Source organism: Lactuca serriola, chromosome 7 (genome assembly GCF_051521515.1).
Source record: "Lactuca serriola cultivar US96UC23 chromosome 7, Lser_US96UC23_V15, whole genome shotgun sequence".
NCBI classification, from domain to species: domain Eukaryota; kingdom Viridiplantae; phylum Streptophyta; class Magnoliopsida; order Asterales; family Asteraceae; genus Lactuca; species Lactuca serriola.
In genome coordinates, this window is record NC_136414.1 from 17926181 (window position 1) to 17953181 (window position 27001).

Here is a 27001-nt window from a genome sequence, read left to right on the forward strand (position 1 = left end):
TAGCAGGTGTCCCGAGGGGGACAAGGTCAGATTGGCGTCCTGTCTTCTGAAGGATAGGGCACGGGATTGGTGGGAGGAGGTCGGACATACTATGGGAGATGATGCAGCATTGGATGCCATGACCTGGGCTGATTTCTCTACCAGGTTCAGGGCGGAGTTTGCACCAGTTATTGAGGTGCAACAGCTAGCCAGAGAGTTTCAGGACCACACCCAGACTACAGAGACCGTGGCAGAGATCACCGCCAAGTTCAGGGAGAGGGCTCTTCTTGTTCCTCAGTATGCGGCCGATGAGGAAATGAAGAAGGCCCGTTATCATGAGATATTGCGGAGCGATATCCGCTAGTTTGTGAGCCGGTCCAGCTGTAAAACGCTGGATGGCATGATTGCTAGGGCTCAGGAGAGGGAGATTGATCTCGAGATGGAGAAGAAGAGGAAACCGGAGGCGGTTTCGGGTTCAGGCAGTTCGGGCAAAAAGCCCAAGGTTTCTGATCACAGGTCCAGGTCCCAGCCGAGCCACAATCAATGTGGCAGGTGTGGGAAGATGCACGATGGGGTGTGCAAGGCAGGGAGTTCCGGCTGCTTCAAGTGCGGTCGGACCGGGCATTTGAGCAGGGATTGTACGGCCCCTGCTACTGCTGTTGCAGCATCAGATCTAATTTGCTTTCAGTGCAATCAGAGGGGACATAAAAAGTCCCAGTGTCCGAGTTTAGCTGCAGTAGGGAAGGTGGTTGCACCTGCCCCTGCTACCTTGAGGATTACAGATGGCCGACAGGGCCGAGCTGAGGCGCTAGTGGCGAAGAGTAGAGCGTTTCAGATGACAGCAGAGGAGGCGCGAGCGACTCCTGATGTGGTGACGGGTATGTATCTTCCCTTCATCTCTTTATTTTATTGATTGATTATTGCTTATGATTGTATGTTTTATATAGGGTCGTTCTCTGTGAACGGCATTTCTGCTATGGTATTATTCGATTCGGGGGCTACCCGATCATTCGTATCGCTTGCGCTTAGCAAGAGATTTAGCAAAGCTCCAGGGGAGCTGGATTGTCCATTAGAGGTTAAGATAGCAGATGACAGGACCGTGAGGGTTGGAAGAGTGCATAGAGGGTGTTCTCTTCAGTTGTTTGATGAGCAGTTTTCGGTGGACCTGGTTCCTATTCCCCTGCGAGGGAATAAGGCTATTGTGGGCATGGATTGGCTAAGCCCCAATGGGGCGGTGATTGATTGTGAGCTTCAGCTAGTGAGGGTTCGCACTCCCAGTGGGGGAGAGTTAGTGATTCAGGGCGAGAGGCCACAGCGCGGACCGACCTTTTGTTCCGCCGCAAGGGCGAGGCGATATTTTCAGCAGGGTTACGCTGGTTATGTAGCTTATGTCTTGGATGCCCGGGAAAAAGGCAAGACGACAGTGGATGATGTTCCGATAGTGCGAGACTTTCCGGATGTATTTCCCGAGGATTTACCGGGGATACCTCCTGAGAGGCAGGTTGAGTTTAGGATCGACCTGATTCCTGGTGCGGCTCCGATAGCCAAGGCACCGTATCGCCTAGCTCCCCCTGAGATGCAGGAGTTGTCTACGCAGCTGCAGGAGCTGCTAGACAAGGGTTTCATTCGGCCGAGCAGTTCACCTTGGGGAGCGTCGATCCTGTTTGTGAGGAAGAAGGATGGGTCGCATCGTATGTGTATAGATTATCGGGAGTTGAATAAGGTGACGGTGAAGAACCGTTACCCACTTCCGAGGATAGATGATTTGTTTGACCAGCTTCAGGGAGCGTCTTGGTTCTCCAAGATCGATCTACGCTCCGGGTATCACCAGATGCGGGTTAGGGATGAGGATGTGCAGAAGACTGCTTTCAGGACCAGGTATGGTCATTATGAGTTTGTGGTGATGGATCTCATGAATCGCGTGTGCAGGCCGATGCTGGATCGGTCAGTGATAGTATTCATAGATGATATCTTGGTATATTCCAAGACGCAGGAGCAGCACGAGGAGCACCTGAGGGAGGTGCTGGAAGTTTTGAGGAGGGAGAGACTTTTCGCAAAGTTCTCCAAGTGTGAGTTCTGGTTGCGCGAGGTGCAGTTCCTTGGTCACCTCGTCAACCAGAAGGGTATTTTGGTGGATCCGGCCAAGATAGAGGCCGTGATGCGGTGGGAGGTCCCGAAGTCTCCATCTGAGATTCGGAGCTTCCTAGGACTGGCAGGGTATTACCGCAGATTCATTCAGGATTTCTCCAAGATAGCAGTGCCGCTCACCCGACTGACCAAGAAGTCGGTGGTATTTCATTGGGGGCTTGAGCAGCAGGCAGCGTTCGAGACCCTCAGATAGAGATTGTGCGAGGCTCCGATCCTTACCTTGCCAGAGGGAGTAGAGGACTTCGTAGTCTACTGTGATGCCTCAATCACAGGTATGGGAGCAGTGTTGATGCAGCGAGGCCATGTGATAGCTTACTCCTCGAGACAGTTGAAGCCTCACGAGGCTAACTATCCTACCCATGATTTAGAGCTGGGGGCGGTTGTGTTTGCCCTCAAGATTTGGAGGCATTATCTTTATGGGGTCCGTTATACTATCTACACGGATCACAAGAGTTTGAGATACCTTATGGATCAGCCGAGTCTGAACATGAGACAGAGGAGGTGGTTGGATGTGCTGAAGGATTATGATTGTGAAATCCTTTACCATCCAGGGAAGGCCAACATGGTGGCCGACGCCCTAAGCCGCAAGGTGTCGGCAGCCCCTATCAGAGGTTTGTGTTTGAGGACGACAGTGATTACTCCGTTGTTGGAACGGATCAGGGAGGCTCAGGTCGAGGGCCTCAAGGAGGAGAGGCAGAAGTGTGAGAGGATAGTGGGTCGAGCATCTTCGTTTGATTATGACAGTCGGGGATTGCTGACACTTCATGGGAGAGTGTGGGTACCGTACTGGGGAGGAGTACGGCAGGTGTTGGTGGACGAGGCTCATAAGTCTCGATTTCCTCAAAAAACCCGATGTTTTCCAATAAAGAAAAATATAATTGTTTCAAATTGTTATACCGTCACAACGAATGATTATGATTTTTCCCTGATTACTCGGATAGTGTTAGATTTGTTTAATTGTGAGTCGTTATAACCATACATGATAATGACTAGTTCGTCTGTCTTGGCATTCTAACGAACGCCGAAATTGATCTTAAGATTTTGTCAACCTAGACTAGCTGAGTCTAACTGTAGCGAACAAATGAGGTGTGGGGGAGTCACCCCCGTATAGATCTATACACAAACTCTCGCTCTCCCTCCAGGAGACTTTGATTATAACTACATACGACCCATAGAGGTGGCGCCCGCTATTACTCACTAAATCTAACATGAATTTGATTACCATTGATTAACGACTTGTATATGTTTACTGAATTGAAGGTAGGCCTAATAAACGAGGAGAAGAGGATTACAAGGTCCTACTAATCTCATGTATTATTTATGGCTATTGGGTATACGAAAGGCATGTTGGCCCATTTCGCATTTGATTTACTTGGACCTTACAGCAATACTAATGGGCCACTAAGGCCCAATAGCACTTAAAAGCCATTGAGGGTAGGCATGCACAAAAAAACCGATTCAAGATCCGAACCAGTCAAAGAACCGGTAAACCAGTTTACGCTGAACCGGTCCACAGTGAACCGAACCACCAGTTTACACCCGTTCGAGATTTTAGTCGTTGAAACCGGTTTAGAACCGGTTTATATCGTGTGAACCAGTTTGGAACTGGTATGGAACCGAACCGAACCGGTTTAGAACCGATTGAACCGGTTTAGAACCGGTGTAACCGATTTAGATAGGTTCGACTAATTTTTTGAGTGAACTAGTTTGAACTGAACCGCTTTTGCTTGGCTAGGGAGTGAACCAAACCGGTTTAAAGAACCGGTTCAGTTTGAAAAATAAACCGGTTTGTGCATGCCTAATTGAGGGTCCCTTAAATATGAATTGGGTCATAGAAGGCCCAAAAACATTTGTTATTATCCTTTGGGCCCAAAAATCATGTTAATGGGTCACAAGGGACCAACAATCATGATTGGAACTTTCAAGCCCAAAGATTTGGATGTTTACTTGTTTTAGGTATAATATAATTGTTGGAAAGTTTGATTGGGTAATTGTTAATTTCGTACCAGAACGAGGCTGGTCGGTTATTTATAACGATGTTAGAAATTATACGTATTTCCATCTTTCTTTTTTCATGAATTGTAGTTTGGTATTTTTATTTTAACTCAAATATCTTAAAAATAAAATAATTGACTCAAAAATATTGGTTTGAACCCTTTCAGGCCTTCTTTAGTAGAATTGACAATTTTAGTCCTTTATACAAAAAAAGTCATTTTAAGCCCTTAAATCATTTTCTTGACACTTTTGACCCATAGACTTGTTCAAGTGATATTTTTAGCTTAAAACTTATTCTTTGGCAATTTCAACCCTTCCAGAAAAGTGTTCTTCGGTTAAAGCCCGAACTTTTTGCAACTTTTACAATTTTGGCCCAAAATCCAAAAAGTTTACAATTTTGGTCCTTGTTTGGAAAATACATCATTTTAACCCCTGAATTAGTTTTATTCACTCCCTTTACCCCCTGTTTTGAGAAGTTTATCATTTCAACCTCTTGAAAGTTGTAATTTGTGCAAGTTTTGGCTCATTGGGCCGAAAAGCCCAAAATTTAGCCCATTAAGCCATAAATTTCATTTCTAACCTTTAAAAGAGTATGATATTCATAAAAACACTTATTTTTACTGTTTTGACTCTTTTAATCCTTGATAAAACCGTGAATAGCAATTTTTCAACCCAACTTTTGTTTGTTTGACAATTTTAGCCCAAAAGTGAGTTTTATGTTGTAATATGTATACTTTAATCTTAGAGGGTAATTTTTCTTGACTTGTTTTAATGTCATACATCTTAGATCATGTTTATCTTCCTCTTAGAGCCATAGATCTCGAATTTCTATTCTTTTTATTACACATTTACCACATAAACACATGAAATCACACATAACATACACATACACATAGATCTACACATTTTACTTGTATTCTCCCCCATAAAACATATGAAAACCAAAAATAGAGGGGTATAAACTCACATTTTCTTGTGGATCTCGGTTTTGAAGAATAAATGAATGAAGTTTGATGCTATTTTCGGCCCTAGCAAGCTTTCTTGGGTTGATTTCGAACTTAAGAAGCTTCTAAGGAGCAGATCTTGAAAAACTTACTTAGAATGAGTGATCTAACATGAAAATGAAGTTATACAACTTAAGTGTGGTAGGACTTACCAAGAATTGATGATTTTTGATGATGAAACTCTTCTTGAAGATGTGCAAATTCTCGAAATTAGAGAGGAAATGTAGAGTGTTCTTGTGAGTGTTTGAGAGAATTTGGAAGAGTGTGGGTGTGTGTGTGATGGTCTCGGCCGAAATAAGAGGAGAGAGGGGAAGAGAGAGATGAGTGCCTGGGAATATAAGATTGGTCTTGGATGTATGTTGGACCATGCATGTTTATTTGGTGTATAATAGGAAGGTGGCACATAAAAGTCAACCCTTATTATTCTTTTTTTTCCTCTTGGGCCGAGAAAGAGAGAGAAGAGAGATGGAGTAGGCCTTTAATGCTTGGTTCCAACAATAGGAGGCCCATTTTGATGGTTTTCGGCCCATTGGGCCCTTAGAGGTGTTTACGGCCCAAATCTAGCATAAAGGAATGGATTTGAGTCCATTAAAGCTAATTGGATTTGTTGTGGCCCAATAAGGCCCATTAAAGATAAACTAGTCCATTTTAGGCTTATAAGGCCCAAAAGGTTAAGTTTCATGGAAGTGGGTCCAATTAGAGCCCATATAAGCGTTCTAATCCCAAAATAGTCAAATTGGGAGCTTATTGCTCCATTAGGCCCAATAAGGAAATCCTAGTCCATAATGGACTTAAAACGGGATTTCTAGGGTTTCCAATTCCTTGTTGACTATTTGAAGTGTTTGTATAGAGTGTTTGATGGGGATTTTGTTGTTATTGAATAAGCATCATACATGCTTCCACATTTTTGGTTCACAATTGTTATCATTGTTGTTGTTACAAAGCATCAAAATTCCTAGTTGTGACATATTTCTTAAGATAGTTTAACATTTAGCCATGCACCCGAAAGTGGGGAAAAAGTCCACAGGTACTCACCTAGTTCTCCGATGTAGGTTGTTACCGAGCCCCTTTCCACAAATAACACTCCCTTACATACTTCTTATTCAATAAAAATAAAGACCAATCAATATGACCAAAATACCCCTCATAGGTTCCATTACTAAATTTTATTGCTTCATAGTATTCTTCATGAAAAGATATGAATGTAGGCGAAAACCACGCGTAAGTACGAGTCCATATGCAAAAGTTATGACTAAAATACTAAAATTCAGATATTTGGTCGAGTTGGGAAAACTGATGTATGTGTGCGGGCTGTGTGTTTGGCCACTTGGGTCGCGTGCCGTAGCAGCCCAACCACCCCCAAAAAGTTACTTCTTGAGTCTTAAACTTCCTTGGATAGTTTTGGTCTTTTAGGTAATCATTTTTAGCACTTTTAAAGGTTTCCAATCACTACTAGAGGGTGTTTCATCATCTCAAACATTCAACTTAATTTATTAAGTTCTCAATCAAAATGCTAAGTTTATAATGCTTACAAACACTCAAGTGAAAGGGTTAAGAGCTCAAGTTGATCAAGAGCACTCTTTAACCAATATGACTGATTCCCAAATCATCTAATACATCATTAGGTGTTGTTAAGTGCTTAACATTACACAATCCCATGTTAATTACTTAATAGAGTTATGGAATGTCAAATTCCATTCAAACCTTCCCATTTTGCCCTTATGGCCAATAACTCCATATTTTCAACTAGGAATCATTCAAGACTTCATGTTATTGCATTTAAATCATACTATTAGTATCAACTCATGTTTATGAGTATCATATACTCATCAAATGCTCACAAACAAAAGATTCCATTGTTTTCATCACAGTTCACTCAACTCCATTCAAATTCTAGCATATACATGATTCTACCATCATGGATGAATTTGAGCATTCTAATTGGATTTGTTACTATCAAATATCATCTAGGTCATAGAATCTAATCTCATTTCATTATCAATTGCCATATTCTCAATTTGGGTTTTCTAGGGTTCATGAGGGTTTTCACCCAAATCATCAAAACCATCAATGGAATGATTGGTTTAAGATTAGAACCATCAAAACCACCCAAAGGGGGTTAGAAGTTGAAATCCTAATCATGAAATCCTACTAAAATCGACAATAGGGTTTCACCCTCTTCACAACTTTGATATTTAAGGGTAATAGAGAAACGTTTTACCTTGCTAGCCTTGATTCCTTCTTTCATTTTCTTTATTGCCCAATTCTCCTCTTGAATCAAGCCCTAAATGTCAAGCAAGGTGGCAAAGGGTGACTTAGTGTTTGTCAAAGTTCGATGGAGCGTGTGTGGTTTACCAGCACATCGAATAGGTGACTGCAACAATGAGGGCACCATGTACATTTGCATGGTTATCCACACCCACTTTGTGATCCTCGGCATCCCAGTCACAAACGAGAGGGGCATATCGAGATTTAAACATGCCATTGAAAAGTTCAATGAATCTCAAAGGAAATCTAGGAATTCTTAATACATTTAAACTTAAGCATTTATGATTTTTTTTCATGGTGAAGAATTAGTGAATCGTCATTCACTTACCTCCAAATTATTTGCATGTTGGATTACGGCATCCCTCTTCTAATGTGTAAATAATGTTGTTGGATCCTAGCCTTAATGTCTCATTTGGGTGTTTCATTAAGGATTCAATCAACTAAATTGAAATTTCTCCCGTTTTGTAGATGTCTGATTCTAACCGTGGTCTTCCTGAATCCCAAGGAAAAAGTATTCCTGTTGAAAGTGAAAGCTTGTTCCAAAGTGAAGGATCAATGTGGACTAGCTTGATTTCACTTCCTCCTCCTTATCCTGTTGTTCTCCCTGACCCACAAGATCGAAGATTTGAAAGGTTCAAGATCACCGAAACCCTATTGGCGATGGAACATGAAGATGGTAAACCCGTGTGTGCTCACGTCCTAGGGATGAAATCACACATTGATAGGTTGATTATGTTGGGTACGTCTTTCCCCAATAAGTTGGTTGTTTACTGGGTTCTTCCGTCACTCACTAAATCATATGATAAGTTCATAAGAGAGTATTATATGATGGATCTTGATGCGACCCTCATTGACTTAACTTACATGCTTATTGCTGCTGAATCAGAAAAGATTTGGCGAAGTAATGGAGCATATTTGTCTGATAATTCAACCAGCCATGCTTCCGTGGACACTCTAGAAGAACCCACCTATTTCTGCTGCCAAGAGAAAGGGCAATGGATACGAACCTGCCCAAAGGACCTGAAGAGTCTAAGAGTCAAGAAGTATGGCTCTACTTCAGGTATAAAATCCACTATCTAACTCCATTTAAATTCCTATTCTTTATACATAATGTAATAAGATTACATTTGCATGTTTTGCAGGATTAGAGAAAAGAGAGGAAGTTTGATGGAAGAGCAAGATGAGTCTGATCACGAAGAAATGGATTACGATCGCATGGATTCGAAGATCAGATTTTGAGCTTAGAAAGTTATGATAGATTTGTTAGGAGTATTTGATTACATAGTTTTTCATTCAAATTTTGCATTGTAAGGACATGTTTTCCGCTGTTTTTATGAATAAAATAAATTTTGGTTTTATCTTATTTGTTTATCCTTACAATGGCATATATGAAAAATTGATGTTTGTGTACTTCTATTATTAGCAAAATGGATTTGATTCTTAATTAGGTTATTTGTGGAAGTGTCAAAAGTTTACCAAATAGGGAGAGTTTCTCATCGCCCAAGGTTCAAGTGGATAGGAACTTGGAATCGTATAACAAGTATTATATGATGAATGGAAACTTTTACATTTGGGAAATTTGGACTAATTCCTTGACAAAGTGTCAATTGAAGGACTAGGAGATCAAATACACTAGGTCGTACGTTGATCAAGTCTACCACAAGAGTGACAAAGATATTCGTCATGATTTACTAAAGTTTAGTGAATATGGTTATACCTATAAGATTGAGTATAATTCTAAGTTGATTGAAAGAGTTTCAATCAATAGCAAAACGAATAAGAAGAATCAAGTTGGCAGAAAAATAAAAGTTTCTCTATTCTAAGAAGAAGGGAGAGTACATTTTATTATGTTTTATGATAAGTCTTAATGACTAAGAACCTTATCTCAATTGATCCTCTAAGTGAGTCTTAGTACAATTTGTATGTCTAAGAAGAGGAATCGAGAATTGTGGAAATGGTTAAATCAAGAAGTCAATCATACTTCGTTTCAATATCAAGTCTTAGAGTTATACTCCAAGATTGTGAATTGAGTGACAAGTCTTAAGAAGGTGTATAACATTCATCAAATGTGGAAGTTGAAAAAAAGGGTTTTCATATCCTTGCACATTTGAAATTGGTAAGTTGTGATGTCTTGGATAAGACAAAGACCAACTAGGACCAATTATGTGAAGTTGTAACACCGAAAATTTCAAAACAATTTTTCTTTTAAAAATAATCATTTAATTCTTAAAAACACTTTGCTTAAAATCTCATTCATAATCGAATTACAAAACATAACTCCATTTTCACTTGCATAATAAACCAGGATCCTCAAAACATGACTCTTTCTCTGGTGTGTACAATCGAGCCGATGCCGTCCCGTGATCCTGAGAGAAACCTGAAACACATAACACAAAACACTGTAAGCACGACGCTTAGTGAGTTCCCCAAAATACCACACATAACACATATTATCCACTCGAGGCTATAACTCTGTGGGTCCGTGGACCCTACTCTGTGAACCTTCTGGTTCTAACTCTGTGAACCCTCCGGTTCTAACTCTGGGAACCTTCCGGTTCTAACTCTGTAAACATGCACAACAAAAATCACATAGAAATAATGCAGTACAACACATAACATACATAGCATACAAATACTCTGTCATATAACTTTGGTTACCTACTCAAGGTAAAGTATAGTGAGAAGACTCACCTAGCAAGCAGGAAGCAAATATCCTCACGCTTGCATCTCTAACTCGCCACCATCTATCACATAAGGCAAAAGCTCTCTTGAACATAACTCTCGAGACTAGACTCAATCCTCTCTTGGCACCCTCTTAAGGGTAAAAGACCGTTTTACCCCCTTCTTGGTCCAAAGGCCACATTGCTGACCAAACCCTAAAAGTCAACGGTCAAACTTTGACCCAACTCGCTGAGTGCACTCCGGTGACTCGGCGAGTACACACATGTCCACTAACTCTTTGTCCCGCTTGGTACGTCGAGTCCCTCCCTATGCTTGACAAGTCATACCAGACAGGAATCGCGGGGCCACCCCGACTCAACTCGCCGAGTCTCAAGAACAACTCGGCGAGTACCGCCTTGAACTCTAGTCCTCTAAACCCCTCGTGACTCACTGAGTCATCCCCCAACTCGGCAAGTCTATTCACTGAGCAATTTACGTGAAACCCTAAACCTACTCGCCGAGTCTCAAGAACAACTCGACGAGTTCATGCCATGCACAAACTCTACTGACCTCCTGAGGTCAGATCTGTTTCCCCAAACCATAGATCTGGCCTCCTCAAGCATGAATGTCACGTAAAGTTCAAAACTTGATGCTTGTATAACCACAACAAGGCATCAAAAGGAGATTTAGTCCCAAAAATGCCAACCTAAGGCTAATAACCCCAAACTGGTCCATAAAGCTCCAAGGGTCAAGGTCTCTGGACCTTTTTGAGTCCAGATCCAAGGCACAAACTCAAAGAGGGACCATTTGCTCCACATAATCACTCTCCAAAGGGGTTAGAAAACCCTAAATCTAATGATCAACACCAAAACTGAAGGACGTTCGAACCATTACCTCAAAATGATGCCTTTGAACTCTGGAATTGCTTGAATCGCACCTCCTCTTTGCTCTTGTCACCTTCTTCTTGCTAAACCAAGGGTTCAAGGATCAAAAAGTGATTTCTTCTCCCTCACAACGATTTGGCTCACTTAGGGTTCTCTCAAGGGACTGGTAGCCGCAATGGGAGGCTATAAGTGCCCTTAAATAGGCTCCAAACCCAGGGGATTAGGGTTTCATTAAACAGCGTGGACTCGCCGAGTCCGGACGTGAACCCGGATGAACATCTGCGACCCTACTCGGCGAGTCTTGGCTCCAACTCGCCGAGTTCCTCTTCAAACTCCAAAATAATTAAATAAAATGATATACCTGGGAAATCAGGATGTTACAATTCTCCCCCACTAGAATTAGACTTCGACCTCGAAGTCTCACTCTGGAAACAACTCCAGATGTTGGTCACGCATCTCGCGCTCCGGCTCCCAAGTAAGCTCTGACCCCTTCCGGTGTTGCCACTGGACCTGCACCAGAGGCACCTCTTTGTTCCTCAGAACCTTGATCTTTCGATCCCGAATGGCCACCGGTCTCTCAACATAGTTCAGGCCCACATCCACCTGAATATCCTTTAATGGCACTACTGCCGACTCCTCGGCTATACACTTTCGCAGCTGCGACACATGGAAAGTGTCATGGATCTGACCTAGCTCTGCAGGTAACTCCAACCGGTAGGCTACCCTGCCTATCCTCGCGATCACCCGAAAAGGACCGATATATCGGGGCCCCAACTTGCCCCTCTTCCTAAATCGGGTCACTCCTTTCCAAGGACAGACCTTCAGGAGTACAAAGTCACCGACCAAAAATTTGAGCTCGGACCGGCGCCTGTCCTCATAACTCTTCTGGCGACTCTAAGCGGTCAACAACCTCTGCCTGACCTGCTGTATCTACTCTGACGTCTGAAGAACGATCTCTGTACTTCCCATCACACGTTGCTCTACCTCTCCCCAACAAATGGGGTCCGATACCCCCTTCCCTACAACAGCTCAAAGGGTGGCATACTGATGCACTAATGATGGCTGTTGTTGTAGGAAAACTCTGCCAAGGGCAAATACGGGCCACAATTTCCCCCCGAAATCTAATACACATGCCCGAAGCATATCCTCGAGCGTCTGAATCGTTCACTCGCTCTGAAGTGTCCACAGACATCACCATGGTAAACTCTAGCTCATTTCTCATATTCATCTTCGATACCGAGCACCAGGTCAGCTTTTGGCCCCACAGCTGAACCCCCAAAGGTCACACATAACATGATCCAAAATATCTCACTAACTTCCTCCCCGTGACCACTATCACGACCCAGTGACACCCAAGTCACGAAATTCCCTTTTCCTCATAAAAATACAATCCAATCGAAGATCGACTCAGCTCTAACCTCTGGCGTCTGCTGTGCATATTCTCCCGCGCGCCTCGCTGATCCTCCCGACAGAGACGGAGACCCAGTCTCGCCCCGGTTTAACCACTAGGCTCCAAAAACTCAACACTAGGGCTACTCAAGCCTAAAACTCTTCTGCATCATGCACTTATCGGAGAACACTCCATCATCACACTCTCTTGCCATCTAGAGGGTACTATGGCTTCCCGCAACATTACGACAACCTCTGACTAGTGAGTACTACGACTCCCCGTAGTATCACAACGCCAACTAACTAGTGAGTACTACGGATCCTCGTAGTACCACGACTCCCTCCCTCTGACTTGTAAGTACTACGACCCCCCGTAGCATCACAACACCCTCTGATTGGCGAATACTATGGCTCCCCGTAGCATCACGACTCTCTCTCTCTCTCTCTGACTTGTGAGTACTACGGCTCCCCATAGCATCACAACACCCTCTGACTGGTGAATACTACGACTCCCCGTAGCTTCACCCTATACTCTCATTCTCATTACAACGCCACACTATGTTCACTAACTCATGCACCGATGACTATCATAGATAGTTACACACACTTACCCCGATATGCATTACAGACTCTGGCGGCAACCGCCATATCACAGAACCTACCTCTGCGGAGATCCACTTCCTTAAATAATCCCTCTTGATGACAATACCCGAAGGGCTCCCACTGGAACCGTGGATACATGATACATCACTAGTAATCTTAAACCCAAGACTCTAAATAACTCCGAAATTGGGACGCTATACGCGGAAACCACGGAACACCCTAACAGAGCATCACAATGTCCTGCCTCTACCACTGATTCCCTTACTCCCAACACCATACACATACAACAATACATTTCCTCTGAATCCCATAATAATTTCATATTTCACTCAATGTGCAACTTCAGTGCATCCAAACACTCAATTGGAATACAAGGAAGGTGCTAACTCTTCAGAACACACTGATGATCCTCCGAAACCCTTTCCACTACTGCTCAAAATCCAAGCAAGAATACACATCAAGCTTTGACCCAACTCGCCGAGTGCACTCCGGTGACTCGGCGAGTACACACATGTCCACTAACTCTTTGTCCCGCTTGGTACGTCGAGTCCCTCCCTATGCTTGACGAGTCATACCAGACAGGAATCGCGGGGCCACCCCGACTCAACTTGCCGAGTCTCAAGAACAAATCGGTGAGTACCGCCTTGAACTCCAGTCCTCTAAACCCCTCCCGACTCACTGAGTCATCCCCCAACTCGGCAAGTCTATTCACTGAGCAATTTACGTGAAACCCTAACCCTACTCGCCGAGTCTCAAGAACAACTCGGCGAGTTCATGCCATGCACAAACTCTACTGACCTCCTGAGGTCAGATCTGTTTCCCCAAACCATAGATCTGGCCTCCTCAAGCATGAATGTCACGTAAAGTTTGAAACTTGATGCTTGTATAACCACAATAAGGCATCAAAAGGAGATTTAGTCTCAAAAATGGCAACCTAAGGCCAATAACCCCAAACTGGTCCATAAAGCTCCAAGGTTCAAGGTCTCTGGACCTCTTTGAGTCCAGATCCAAGGCACAAACTCGAAGAGGGACCATTTGCTCCACATAATCACTCTCCAAAGGGGTTAGAAAACCCTAAATCTAATGATCAACACCAAAACTGAAGGAGGTTCGAACCATTACCTCAAAATGATGTCTCTGAACTCTGGAACTGCTTGAATCGCACCTCCTCTTTGCTCTTGTCATCTTCTTCTTGCTAAACCAAGGGTTCAAGGATCAAAAAGTGACTTTTCCTCCCTCACAACGATTTGGCTCACTTTGGGTTCTCTCAAGGGACTGGTAGCCGCAATAGGAGGCTATAAGTGCCCTTAAATAGGCTCCAAACCCGAGGGATTAGGGTTTCATTAAACAGCGTGGACTCGCCGAGTCCGGACATGAACCCGGATGAACATCCGCGACCCTACTCGGCGAGTCTTGGCTCCAACTCGCCGAGTTCCTCCTCAAACTCCAAAATAATTAAATAAAATGATATACCTGGGAAATCAGGATGTTACAGAAGTGTTTTGTCTAGATAAAAACTACACTAACTCTTGAATATTTGGTTGTCAAGAAATGTTTCTTGACAAGAGAATCCTATATGTCAAGGAGTTAGTGGGAGTCTTAATGGTCTTGAAAGGTTTCAAGAACAAATCAAGAATAAACCTTATCAATCATCACTAGCACACGACTTGAGGTTTACGACCTATCATGTTGACACTATTTTGTTTTTGTGCCATTCCAGTTGAGTTTTCTATGTATGTGAGTTCTACGAGTTCTCAATTGATTACATAGGGGCAATGCACCTTGTTCAATGGAAAGTACATTGAAATGAAGGGGTGGGATGCTCAATAACTTGGAAGTAATGGTGGGACCCTTGATGGCAAGAAATTAAGATGAACAAGTTCTATCCATAAGAGTTTGGATTTGTCACTAACATTATCTTGTGATTATGGTTATGACGAATTCACATGGATGGGAATGTATACACCACAAAATCTAAGTGTCATAAGTTTTCTCTCATTCATGAAAATGATTGTGAGGAAACGCTTTCACTAAGAGAGATTCTGAAAATAGCATTATGTGATTTGGGTTTCTCAAATTCAACTATGTTTATGGCATAACTCTTCATAGTTCGAATTGTGGGAAATGGTAAATGGGTCTGAACATTTTAGACCTATTGATATGAGTCCTGGAATCGTTTAGACATATACATATGAGCTTTCCAAGGAAAAGTGTATGAGTTTGAGAAGCTTAGATAAAGTCTTATCAAAGCATCTAATATTAGAAATATGAACTTAAGAAATTGTTTTCTAGAAGTTCAGCTGATTTCTGAATACATGTCGAAGTTAGTGGGAGCATAAGTGTTATGCTGGTAAATAAATAATCATCATGTAAGTGGGAGCATGATTATTATGGTAAGTATTGCAAGTTAGCAATATTAATTATAGAAAACAAGTGTTGTGCTTTGCAAAGTCGTAAGGGTTGAAAAGTTGTTTTGCTATAATTAAGGGAGAGAATATTATGCTTCATTTCAAATCTAAAGGCTTAGATTGTGGAATGTTAATAAATTTAGTCAAGGATACATAGTGTGTTCTCAAATTTCGATTATGATTAAGGCATTCCTATTCATAGTTCGAATTATGAGAATATGACACATAAAATATTATGGCAAAAGATTGATAAAGTATCATATCTTTATGTAAGACATTATGCATCATGTCCCATACACTTCGGGTATAGGAATAATTGCATATGTTATAATATTTGACCATTCTAAAATTTTCCAAATGTCTAGCGCATTAAGAAGGAAAAAGGACAAGAATCGGTTTTGACTAAGATAATTAAACAACTATCAAAGGACGATCTAAAGTTCGCTGAGGATTGGTCGCTTGTGAGTAGTTGAAAGTATGGTATTGAATGTACCATATCGACATTATTATTATGAATAGATAAGATTCTATTAAGAATGAGTTGTCATATGGTAAATATGGAAATGTTTCCATAATTAGGAGTTGGAAATTAAGAATTTATGTCTAGATTAGAAAATTTTATGAAAAAGGATGTTCAAAGGAATGTACTTTGAGTGAGAGACATCACATCTATAGAATTGTTCTGTAACTATTTTGATAGAGTACCTTGTGATTTCGTTGGCCGAGTCTTTGTGATTTTTGTGTCGTGACTTCACAAGAGGATCATTGCATAAAATATTAGAATTTGACATATTCTAAAAGGTGGCAAGAAGTTGGTATTCTTACACTAATTATATGGATTGGGGATTGTGAAATGAGTTTCATTCGAGAAGTTTTTCAATTGATATATTTAACAAAGTAAAGGACCATAAGTAAATATTGTGTGCACACTAAGAGCATGGGACAATTGTAGTAATAATTCAAGTAATAAGTTGATTAACCGAAACAACAAATAATGAGTAATCAATATGGTGATAAATAAAAGGTGTTTAATTATACTCAAAGGTTTGGGACCATATAGGATTAGTATTATTCTTGTTTTCACTTTGCATGTTTTGACTTCCAGAATAATTGAGTTTATTAAGAATGATCGAATTATTCAAACGGTCCACGGTCAGTCATACGTTGGAAGTAGGTATGAATGAAGACTGTCATGAATTGGTTTGTAGATTGTCTAAAGTGTATTAGGCATAGCAAAGGTTTGCTGCAACGTTCATGAGTGCTTATGAATATGATTTTGAGCATTGGATTAAACCCGCACTCACCTAGATTGCTTCATGAATTTTGTCACGAGCGATTGGTGAGATGATAATATCTTGTATTCTTGAAACCGAGATGTGTGAGTTGTATCTTGCGAATCGGTTGCACATTGATAATATGTAAACGCACCAGTAACTTGGTGTTATAAAACTTATTATTGTGTGTGATTTGGTGAGTGAGTGCAAGCAAGCATTGAGTCAAAGTTTATCTGTTCCTTTTACCCAAAGTGAGATAAAAGCGATATCTGTGGGCCCCTCGATGATTTAGTGATGACAAACGTAAATGCTCGGTCAGGCTAGGGCTAATTTGATTTGTTCAATTAGTCAGTCATCATAAATCGGAAATTGAGAAACAAAACATAGATTGAGAGAACGATGTCTCACGTCTATACGATATCTTGAATGTAGGAATACATGATCCCTTATCTAAAGGACAGGTTACTGATAAGATCAGAGTTCGACAGTGTCTTTGAGAGTTACGATTGCTAATCAGGTAGTACTTACTATTATAGTTACTATACTTATCCAAGTGAGAGACTGTTGGATTAGTGTCTAAGCCCGTAACCCTGTTTGTCAAGTACTTGACCCGATTGTGCATGGTCCTTTTGGGTTGCCTTCACCAAAGCAACTTGACTGGAGAAATAATAAAGAAGGAGGTTATTGTGATTTATTAATATGTTATAAGAATAATATATTAAAGGAGAAATCATATTTGTTTAATTAATATTGGTCAATAATTAATTAAGAATTAATTTTGTGATCAAGTGTAATTAATTAAACTAGAGGGGCTGAATTGTAATTATGTGATAGTTACAAAGTAGGGTAAGGATTATCCTAGATATGGGTTGCATGAATTCAAGGGGATAAGGATCCTTGAAATCGTCCAAAGGATAAAGGATAAAGGGTTTTCAAGGCTTATCTTATGGTTACTTGGTGGGCAAGCAACTAGATAAGGATAAGGACTGAAACCCTAATCTCTACACCTATATAAACACCCCTTTGGCACTTGAATTCGTCCATGCCTTCCTAAAGGGTTCTTAGGGCCGATTTCATACCTCCTCCCTCTCTCTCTATAGCCTCTCCACTTGCTCTTGGTGTTTGTGAGCCATTAGAGGTACTACACTTGTGGTACTTGCTTTCAAGACTTAGGGTTTGAAGATTTGAGTTGTTATTGCAATATAACAACAAGATGTATGTGATCTAACCTTCTATGTGTATTTCAAAAATACTAGGGCATATTAGGGTTTCTTCATGTGTTCATAATGTTGTGTATCTAATAGTGAAAACATAGATCCAATTCTAGGGTTGCATGCACACATAGGATTGTTTGTACAAAACCCAACATTTACTTCAAACTTGCATAACTTCTTTGCCTATCTTGAGTCGCCTTCATGTTAGCTCAAATAACTTCTATCTTTTCATTTGCTTGCCTCACGAGTTCGGGACCTGTGATTTTCTTCTCTCCATCTTCAAGCCAACACAAGGGTGTTCTACTTTTCCTTTCATACAATGCTTTATAAGGTGGCATTCCAATACTTGAGTGATAACTGTTGTTATAAGAGAATTCCTCCAAGGGTAAGCGTTCGTCACATTTTCCTCCAAAATCAATCACGCATGACCTCAACATATCCTCCAAAGTTTGTTTGGTCCTTTCGGTTTGCCCATCCGTCTGAGGGTGGTATACAGTGCTCAAGAATATTTTTGTCCCCAGTTCTTTTTGTAAGGATTTCCCAAATATAGATGTGAATCTAGCATCCCTATCTAAAACTATGGTAAGTGGCACACCATACAGTCTCACCACTTCATCAACATAGATCTTTGCAAGTTTTTCTAAAGGGGTTGATTCCTTTATGGCAATGAAGAGTGAACTTTTAGTCAAGCGATCTACAATCACCCAATGACATCGTTTCCTTTACTTGTTCTTGGTAGACCCATTACAAAGTCCATAGTAATGTCTTCCCATTTCCCGGCCGGTGTTTGTAGTGATTGAACTTTCCCATAAGGAAATTGGTGTTCTGCCTTGACTTGAGCACAAGTCAAACAGTTGGAGATGTACTTCACCACTTTTGGTTTCATTCCGGGCCACCAAAAGTGTCTTCTCAAATCCCTATAAGTCTTGGTACTCCCTAGATGAATGGAGTATTTGGACTTATGAGCCTCATCTAAAATTAGCTTCCGATTCTTTCCATGTTTAGGGACCCAAATTCGTCCCTTAATGGTCATAAATCCTTGTTTATTTTCACCAAACTCGATCTTCTTTTCTAATTTCGCTTTCTTGACAGTCTCTTCTTTCAAAGCTTTAACGTGGGCATTCTTGATCATTTAGATTAAGTTGGACACCACCTCGATTCACATTGATCTTCCTTTAATAGGTTTCTCATGAGTCTTTCTACTTAAGGCATCTGCCACCACATTTTCCTTCCTTTCATGATATATGATCTCACAATCATAATCCTTGATGAGTTCTATCCATCTTCTTTGCCTCATGTTTAATTCATTCTGTGTAAAACCATATTGAAGACACATGTGATCCATGTACAATTTGCACTTGGTACCATAAAGGTAGTGCCTCCAGTTTTTAGAGCAAAAAATATCGCAGCTAACTCCAAGAATCATAGGCAATGACCTTTCCTCGTTGCATAAGTATGCAAGCGAGTCCTTTGTTAGAAGCATCACTATAAACTATAAAGTCTTCCATGCCATCGGGTAATGTGAGGATTAAAGCCTCACATAGTTTCTTCTTCAAGATTTCAAATTCATGTTGTTGCTTCTCGTCCCAAACAAATTTTACTTCTTTCTTGGTAAGTCGGGTAAGTGGAACCGCGACTTTGGAGAAGTCTTGGATAAACGTTCTGTAATAACCGGCTAGTCCAATGAAACTTCTTATCTCAGTTGGAGTCTTCGGGGGTTCCCATTTCATAACTGCTTCAATCTTCATCGGGTCAACTTTTTATGCCTTCGTGTGACCTTCCCGCAACCAAAATTCACACTTTGAGAATTTTGCATAGAGGGTCTCCTTCTTGAGTAATTGTAGGACCTTACGTAAGTAATCTTCATGTTATTCTTCATTCCTTGAGTATATCAAAATGTCATCTATGAAGGCAATGACAAACTTATCAAGAAAAGGCCTGCAAACCTTATTCATCAAATCCATAAACACAGCTGATGCGTTCGTGAGTCCAAAGGGCATCAAAAGGAACTCATAATGCCCGTAACGCGTTCGGAATACCGTCTTACCAATGTGTTCATCTCTCACTCGAACCTGATAATAACCGAAACAAAGATCGATCTTGGAAAAGTAATCCTCTCCTTGAAGTTGGTCGTACAAGTCATCAATGCGAGGTAAGGGGTATCGATTCTTGATTGTGACCTTGTTGAGTTCCCTATAGTCAATGCACATACACATTGACCCATCTTTCTTTTTAACAAATAACACGAGAACTCCCCACGGGGACGAACTAGGACGGATAAATCCTTTGTCAAATAATTCTTGAAGCTAGGACATAAGTTCCCTCATTTCTGTTGGAGTTAGACGATAGGGTGCGCGAGCAACGGGGTTTAGACCCGACACTAGATCAATGCGAAATTTAACCTGTCTTATGGGAGGTAAATCGGATAAATCTTCGGGGGAAACTTCGGTAAACTCACTAACTACCTTCACTTCTTCAATTTTTGTCTTTTCTTCCTTACCATGAATGACATAGGCTAAGAAATATTCACATCCCTTTGAGACGCATTTTTGAGCTTTGATGGCCGATATCACACAAGGAAATTTGTTGTCCCGGTTCCCATATACATAAAAATTTTCACCCTTGGTGGTCTTGATGGAGACCATCCGCTTTCCATACAAGATTTTTGCATCATTAGTTCCTATCCAATCCATTCACACTATCACATCAAACCCTTTAATCCCCATCGAGAGTAAATCAACAGAGAAATTTTGACTATTTATTTCGAGTGAACAATCTGGGTACATGAGGCCCACCGAAACATGGGTACCATTGACTATTTCAATACTATAAGATCGAGATAAGGTAGCTAGGGGTCCAATTAGTTTGTGACAAAAAGAATGAGATACAAAAGATTTGTTAGCACCTGAATCAAATAATATTGCGAGCAAGGTTAGAGTCAACAAGTAGTGTACCTGTCACAACATCATGGTTTTCCTTTACCTACTCTTCACTCATCAAGTACCATTTCCCCGCTACCAGGCCCGTGTTTGCTTTCTTGTTAGCTGTTGATCCCACACCCTTTTGCCTTGGGCAATTCTTACTATAATGCCCTTTCTCATCGCAAGAGAAGCACTCCACGTCATTCGTATCTCGAACCTTGCAGTCTCGAGCCTTGTGACCATGTCGACCGCACTTGTAGCAATCGGATGTACCCAACTTACAATCACCAGCATGTCACTTTCCACACTTCTTACATTCCTTCCCTTCTTCTTTCTTGAAGTAGCTAGATGTGGAGTGACTCCTCTTGTGATATCCCGAAGATCCATGGAATTTCCTCTTTTCACCAATCACTTGTCTTTCACTTGCTTTCTTAAGTTTCACGTCTTCCACTCTAGAGGCCGCCTCAATTGCATCATCAAGTGTAGTGGCTTTTCCCACTTCCAAGGAATAGTCCCCCGAAAGTCCTTTAAGGTAGCGGTTCACTCGTCCCTCTTCATTGGGTAGAGTATTCCCAAGGAATGCAAGCATGTCAATGAACCTCTTAGTGTACTCATCAATTGTCATATTGCCTTTTTGAAGAGCAAAGAACTCATTCACCAACTTATCTTGGCGTCTTGAGGAGCTAAATTTGGCTTTTAAGCGCTTCACAAATTCTTCCCAAATGAGGGATGTAATCCCTTCGGTTCCAATCGCCTCGCGAAGGTTGTTCCACCATCCAAGAGCATCATCTTTGAGCATGTGGATAGAAAATCCTACTTTCAATCCATCCTCACACTTGCAAGTGTAGAAGACATGTTCCACTGGCAATCCACTTCATCACAACCTTTGGGTCTTTGCCACCTTTGAATTCCGTAGGTCGGCACGTCATCAAGTCTTTGATTCCACATTCTCGCGCTCCTTTCTGTCCAACTAATGGTGCTTTTAAAGAAATCACCGGAGGTTGGGGTGGTGGAGGAGGTCCATCATTGGATTACTCGGATTGGGAAACACCCTCGGGGGTGTCACCTTGATCCCGAGAGTCTAATAAAGTTCTCAATAAATCCCTCATTCGTTCGTCAATCAATTTCCTCATTTCAATTCGACTTTGTTCTCCTTGGTCATGTAGAAGCTTTTGGATTGCCTCAAGAGTGACCGGAGGGGAATTGAGCTCACCATCATTTGTAACGCCCGTGTTTCTAGGCTAGGCATTAATATCGATGTAATAGTCCAGGTTAACCTTCGTAACTCTTTTTAAAAATAATAAGAATACATTATTTGAGTATTATGTGTATTATGCTTAATAGTGTGGCTTAATTGAATTAAGAATAAAAATAAGCGTAATAATAAAATGTTAGATAAACCCGATATCTATGAATAAAGTTGTAGTGGTAGTGACGAGGTTTCCGAATATATAAAGAATGCTGAAATCCGAGTTATAACGAAGAAGTTATGACCTGTCGAAGTTTCGCGACAGAATAGGCACGACACTGTATGACGTAAAATATGATTTTAAGATGGAGCGATATCTAGACTTAGTGATCTAAACGAAAGTGGTAGTGTTTGTTAAACCGAGAGCGTGCATAAAAAGAACGTCCAAATCTGACGTCTTATGAGGAAGTTATGATTTTTCTAAGTTTCAGCTTAGCAGTATGCCGCCCGAAGTCCGATTTTGAGATTAAGTGATTTCTAGTCGAAACAATCTAAACGAGAATCAAAGATTTCGTCGATAGTAGTCCAACGGAAAAAAGACAGATGAAAACGGAGTTCATATGAAGGAGTTATGAATTTCTAATGGATTTTTCCTGTCCCGGCCTACTAAAAATAATATAACAAAAATAAAGTCAAAATTAGCCGACAGAGTCTAAATGAGAGTTGTAGAGCATAATCTCACCTTCGCGTGGATATACAGAACGTCGAAAACGGAGATCGTGTACGAAATATATAAATTTCTGAAGTTCGAGGCACGCTTACCAAAGAGGGAACGCCCCGCGTTTGGAGCTCAGAGCATGTCCTGTCGCATGTCAAGTCTGAAGTTCGTAAGCCATGACGCACGGCAGAACGCGTTGCGTTCGTCCAAGGAGCGCGCTACGTTCATTCAGGGAACGCGCTACGTTCGAGACCAGATTCACCCTATAAATAGATCACAAGTGCAACCGAGTTTGGTTGCCGAATTTCTTCTCTCTCACACATATTACCTCGATTTACGTGCAAGATATACCCACGAAGCCCCGGTATCATCCCGAATCCCGAAGTAAGTCCCGAAGCTCCGAAGATCCCGAGAAGAAAAAGAGTTTCCGAGCCGAAGCTCTGCCCGCGAGAAGCCCGGTGTGTGAAGATATCCCAGATTCATCGAAGAGTTACTGCTTTTAGAGCCGTAGTGCTGTCTGATAAGTGTGTAGTTGCTTTCTGATAATACACATATATGAATGATACTCTATGAAATACATGCTAAGTGATTATATACTATTTGTTATGTGGTATGAGTATTGAATGAATATGTTATACATGTTTTAAGCTGTATATAAACAAGTATATTTTATCTACAAATATGTTTGGTAGAACATGGGTAGATAATGATGTGTGATGAAATAAAAATGATGAGAGGACTCGATGTGATTGTGATCTAGTCGTCCAGCTGAATATGGATAACGACCAAGGACTTTTCTAGACAGTTCAGTGGAACGTTGGCAGACTCATAACCTATAGGTGTAGTGAACTGGGTGTTCATTTGATGTATTCTATCCCCCTCATGGTTACCTTAGGACATTCATTGTTGCGGAAACCCCTTTGTAGTAGTGTCTGTCCCGATGAAAATCCTAGATTAGGTTCCTTGTAATACTTGTTGTCATAGGGACATAAAGTGAGGATAACGGGAATGGGTAATCGGGTTATTGTTGGTTGGTGAAATTAAATATAATTATTTATTGTGGGTTGAAAACCTTATATGCTCACCAGGCTCCCAAGCCTGACCCACTCAGTTTCTTTGTATTACAGGTAGTGTCGCGAGAGCATAAGTGAGGGAACTTGTGAAGATGTTTTTGTTTATAGACCAGTAGTTGTATATAACTGTGTAAGATCTATGTTTTATTGTTTATGCTTTTGTGTGTGTATTGGAACATAACATCCCGAGTTTTGATATATAATGAAAATACATCTCTTTAAAGAAATGCTTTGATAAACCTTATTTTATCATGTATTGTTTTGGAGACAAATTCCGCAACTCTTTTAAATCAATGGATTTACTCTGAAATTAGTTTAAAAGCATAAATGAAACCGGTCTTTTCTGGCCGTAAATTTGGGGATGTCACATCATTGTTGCCTTGGTTTACCACTCTTGGTGCCTATTCACAAGAGGCCCTAGATTTTGGGCTTGTCCTCGTCCTTCCTCATGGGATGTTTGACTCCTTGTTCGCGTCATCATGCTACAATACTTCAACACTTTAGTATACATCATTATGCACATATCTATATTAGTAGATTTCAACCATTAGCATGACATTTCCTAAGACATGTAACTTCTAACAACATTCATAGCAAAGGTTTATCCCATATTTCACAAACCCTCCTTCATAGTTCCACGAGTTTGAGTATGTATCATGTGTTTATAACAGTACGGTCCCTATAGTATTATACTCACATCATACATAATCAAATTTTATTTCACTGTTTATCAGGTTTGCTCCATTTATTTAAACCACTAATATACTAGTACCACTTTCTTTACTACTTTAAGATCACTCAAGGTAGTATCCTACAAATCCGTCTAACTTGAAGCATATAAATCATATGTCATGTTCATATCTTCTATAACCAAATTTTAAGCCTAGGAGTGGAATGATCCAGTCCTAATTCGCTTAAACTATGGTTTTGACATCAACTGTAACACCCCATAATTTTTCAAACAAAATTTATTGCTATGGTTTAACCCAAAGGCAAGTTTAACAAAAGACAAAAAAAACATTTAACAAATCATCAGAGTTTAAACACAGTTTCAAAACAATCTCTTGGGTGTTACTAGCATTGTATCAAATAAACCAAAGCAAGCAAACCAAGATTTACAAGATCAAAGTCAAATGTAACTTATGCTCCATTAAGTCGTTTCTCTTTAAGCTCTATTCAAATTTATATTTTGTTTTATAAATCATTTACAGTATACTAAAATTTATATTATGTTTTTATAAATATATATTAATATTAATTTTAAATAATCAATACAAAATTTTTTAAACAAACTAAACTCTTATTAATAATATAAATGTTTTATAAATATTTTACCCGTGGTTCCCACGGGTTGTAACCTAGTATATATATATATATATATATATATATATATATATATATATATATATATATATACACCTTAAAAAGCATTTACAAGATTTTGCTGAATTTTAAGAGGTACAAGCTTTTAAGCATCATATAGAATAATTTTATGCATCGGAAAATAATAAATCTTATCCGGTCAAAGACAGATTTTGAATAGGTCTTCTAAGCTTATCTTCAAATTGAATGGGTTAAATATGAAAAAGTCAAATAAGATGATGATGATGATAAGATTTTGAATGGGTCAAAGTTTGACTAAGTGTTCCTCATATCCAATTGAATCGGTAAATACTAAATCTTATCCGGTCAACATTTATGAAAAAGTCAAATAAGATGATGATGATAAGATTTTGAATGAGTCAAAGTTTGACCAAGTGTTCCTCATATCCAATTGAATCGATAAATACTAAATCTTATCCTGTCAACATTTATGAAAAAGTCAAATAAGATGATGATGATAAGATTTTGAAATGTCAAACTTTGACCAAGTGTTCCTCATATCCAATTGAATCGCTAAATACTGAATCTGTCAATAATAATGAAAAAGTCAAATAAGATGATGATAAGATTTTGAATGGGCCAAAGTTTCAAGTTTTTAAGCATCATATACAATAATTTTATGCATCGGAGAATAATAAATCTTATCCGGTCAAAGACAGATTTTGAATAGGTCTTCTAAGCTTGTATTCAAATTGAATGGGTTAAATATGAAAAAGTCAAATAAGATGATGACGATAAGATTTTGAATGAGTCAAAGTTTGACCAAGTGTTTCTCATATCCAATTAAATTGGTAAATACTAAATCTTATCCGGTCAACATTTATGAAAAAGTCAAATAAGATGATGATGATAAGATTTTGAATGGGTCAAAGTTTGACCAAGTGTTCCTCATATCCAATTGAATCGGTAAATACTAAATCTTATCCGGTCAACATTTATAAAAATGTCAAATAAGATGATGATGATAAGATTTTGAATGGGTCAAAGTTTGACCAAGTGTTCTTCATATCCATTTGAATTGTTTTAATACGGTGTACACGTTATAAAACATTTCATATAAACTGGAAGAGGCGCATTGATCTAGCATTTGTCTATCATGAATGTCTTGTCATTGACCGCAAAACCTTGGTTCTCTCTCACGCACGCTACCTCCTCCTTTGTTTTTCTTTCTATTAAAATTGAATAAGCCGAAAAATGTCTCAGTTTAATCCTAGCCCAGGTATAAGAAATCTTTATATGTTCATCATTTTGTTTAACAAATTTTTAATGTCATTTTGTTGATCCGCACTCGTCGCTTTGTGTGGGTAAATGGCTAGATTGTTTCCATTAAAATAAACCTTCTTCAAATTGTTAAAATTTCATCGTTTTATAATGTTTCACTCATTATATATGCAAAGATTAATCGCTAGGCGCCATCTAATCGGTCACGTAGCGCATAGGGATTAATCGGAGATTAATCGGGACCTAGTCAGGATTTTTACAACAGTGATACAATGTCGCCGTCTATATGTACTTGTCACTGCTTGAGTGGTTGTCATTCTATTTTTTCAAAACAAAATTAGACACGATGAGTTTTTGTTCAACTATGGAGCAGATGAAAAAGTTTCTCCTACTAAATTGCAAGTTTAAGATTCTAATACTATGTTAATAGGTTCGTTTCTCTCTTTTTTTTTTGTTGTGCGTGTATTATGGAGGAGTTAGCTTTGATGCTAATTAGGATATCAATTCGTCATTTTTCATCATTTCTAAAGTATTCTTGATATTTTCAAGAGCATCAAGGAACAAATTTTGTGAGAAAGATGCGAGAATGACATATACTAACAAGTTAGTCTGATTAATTTTTTTTGTTTCATATTGATGATGAGATGAAATTTTTTTATTTCATTAATT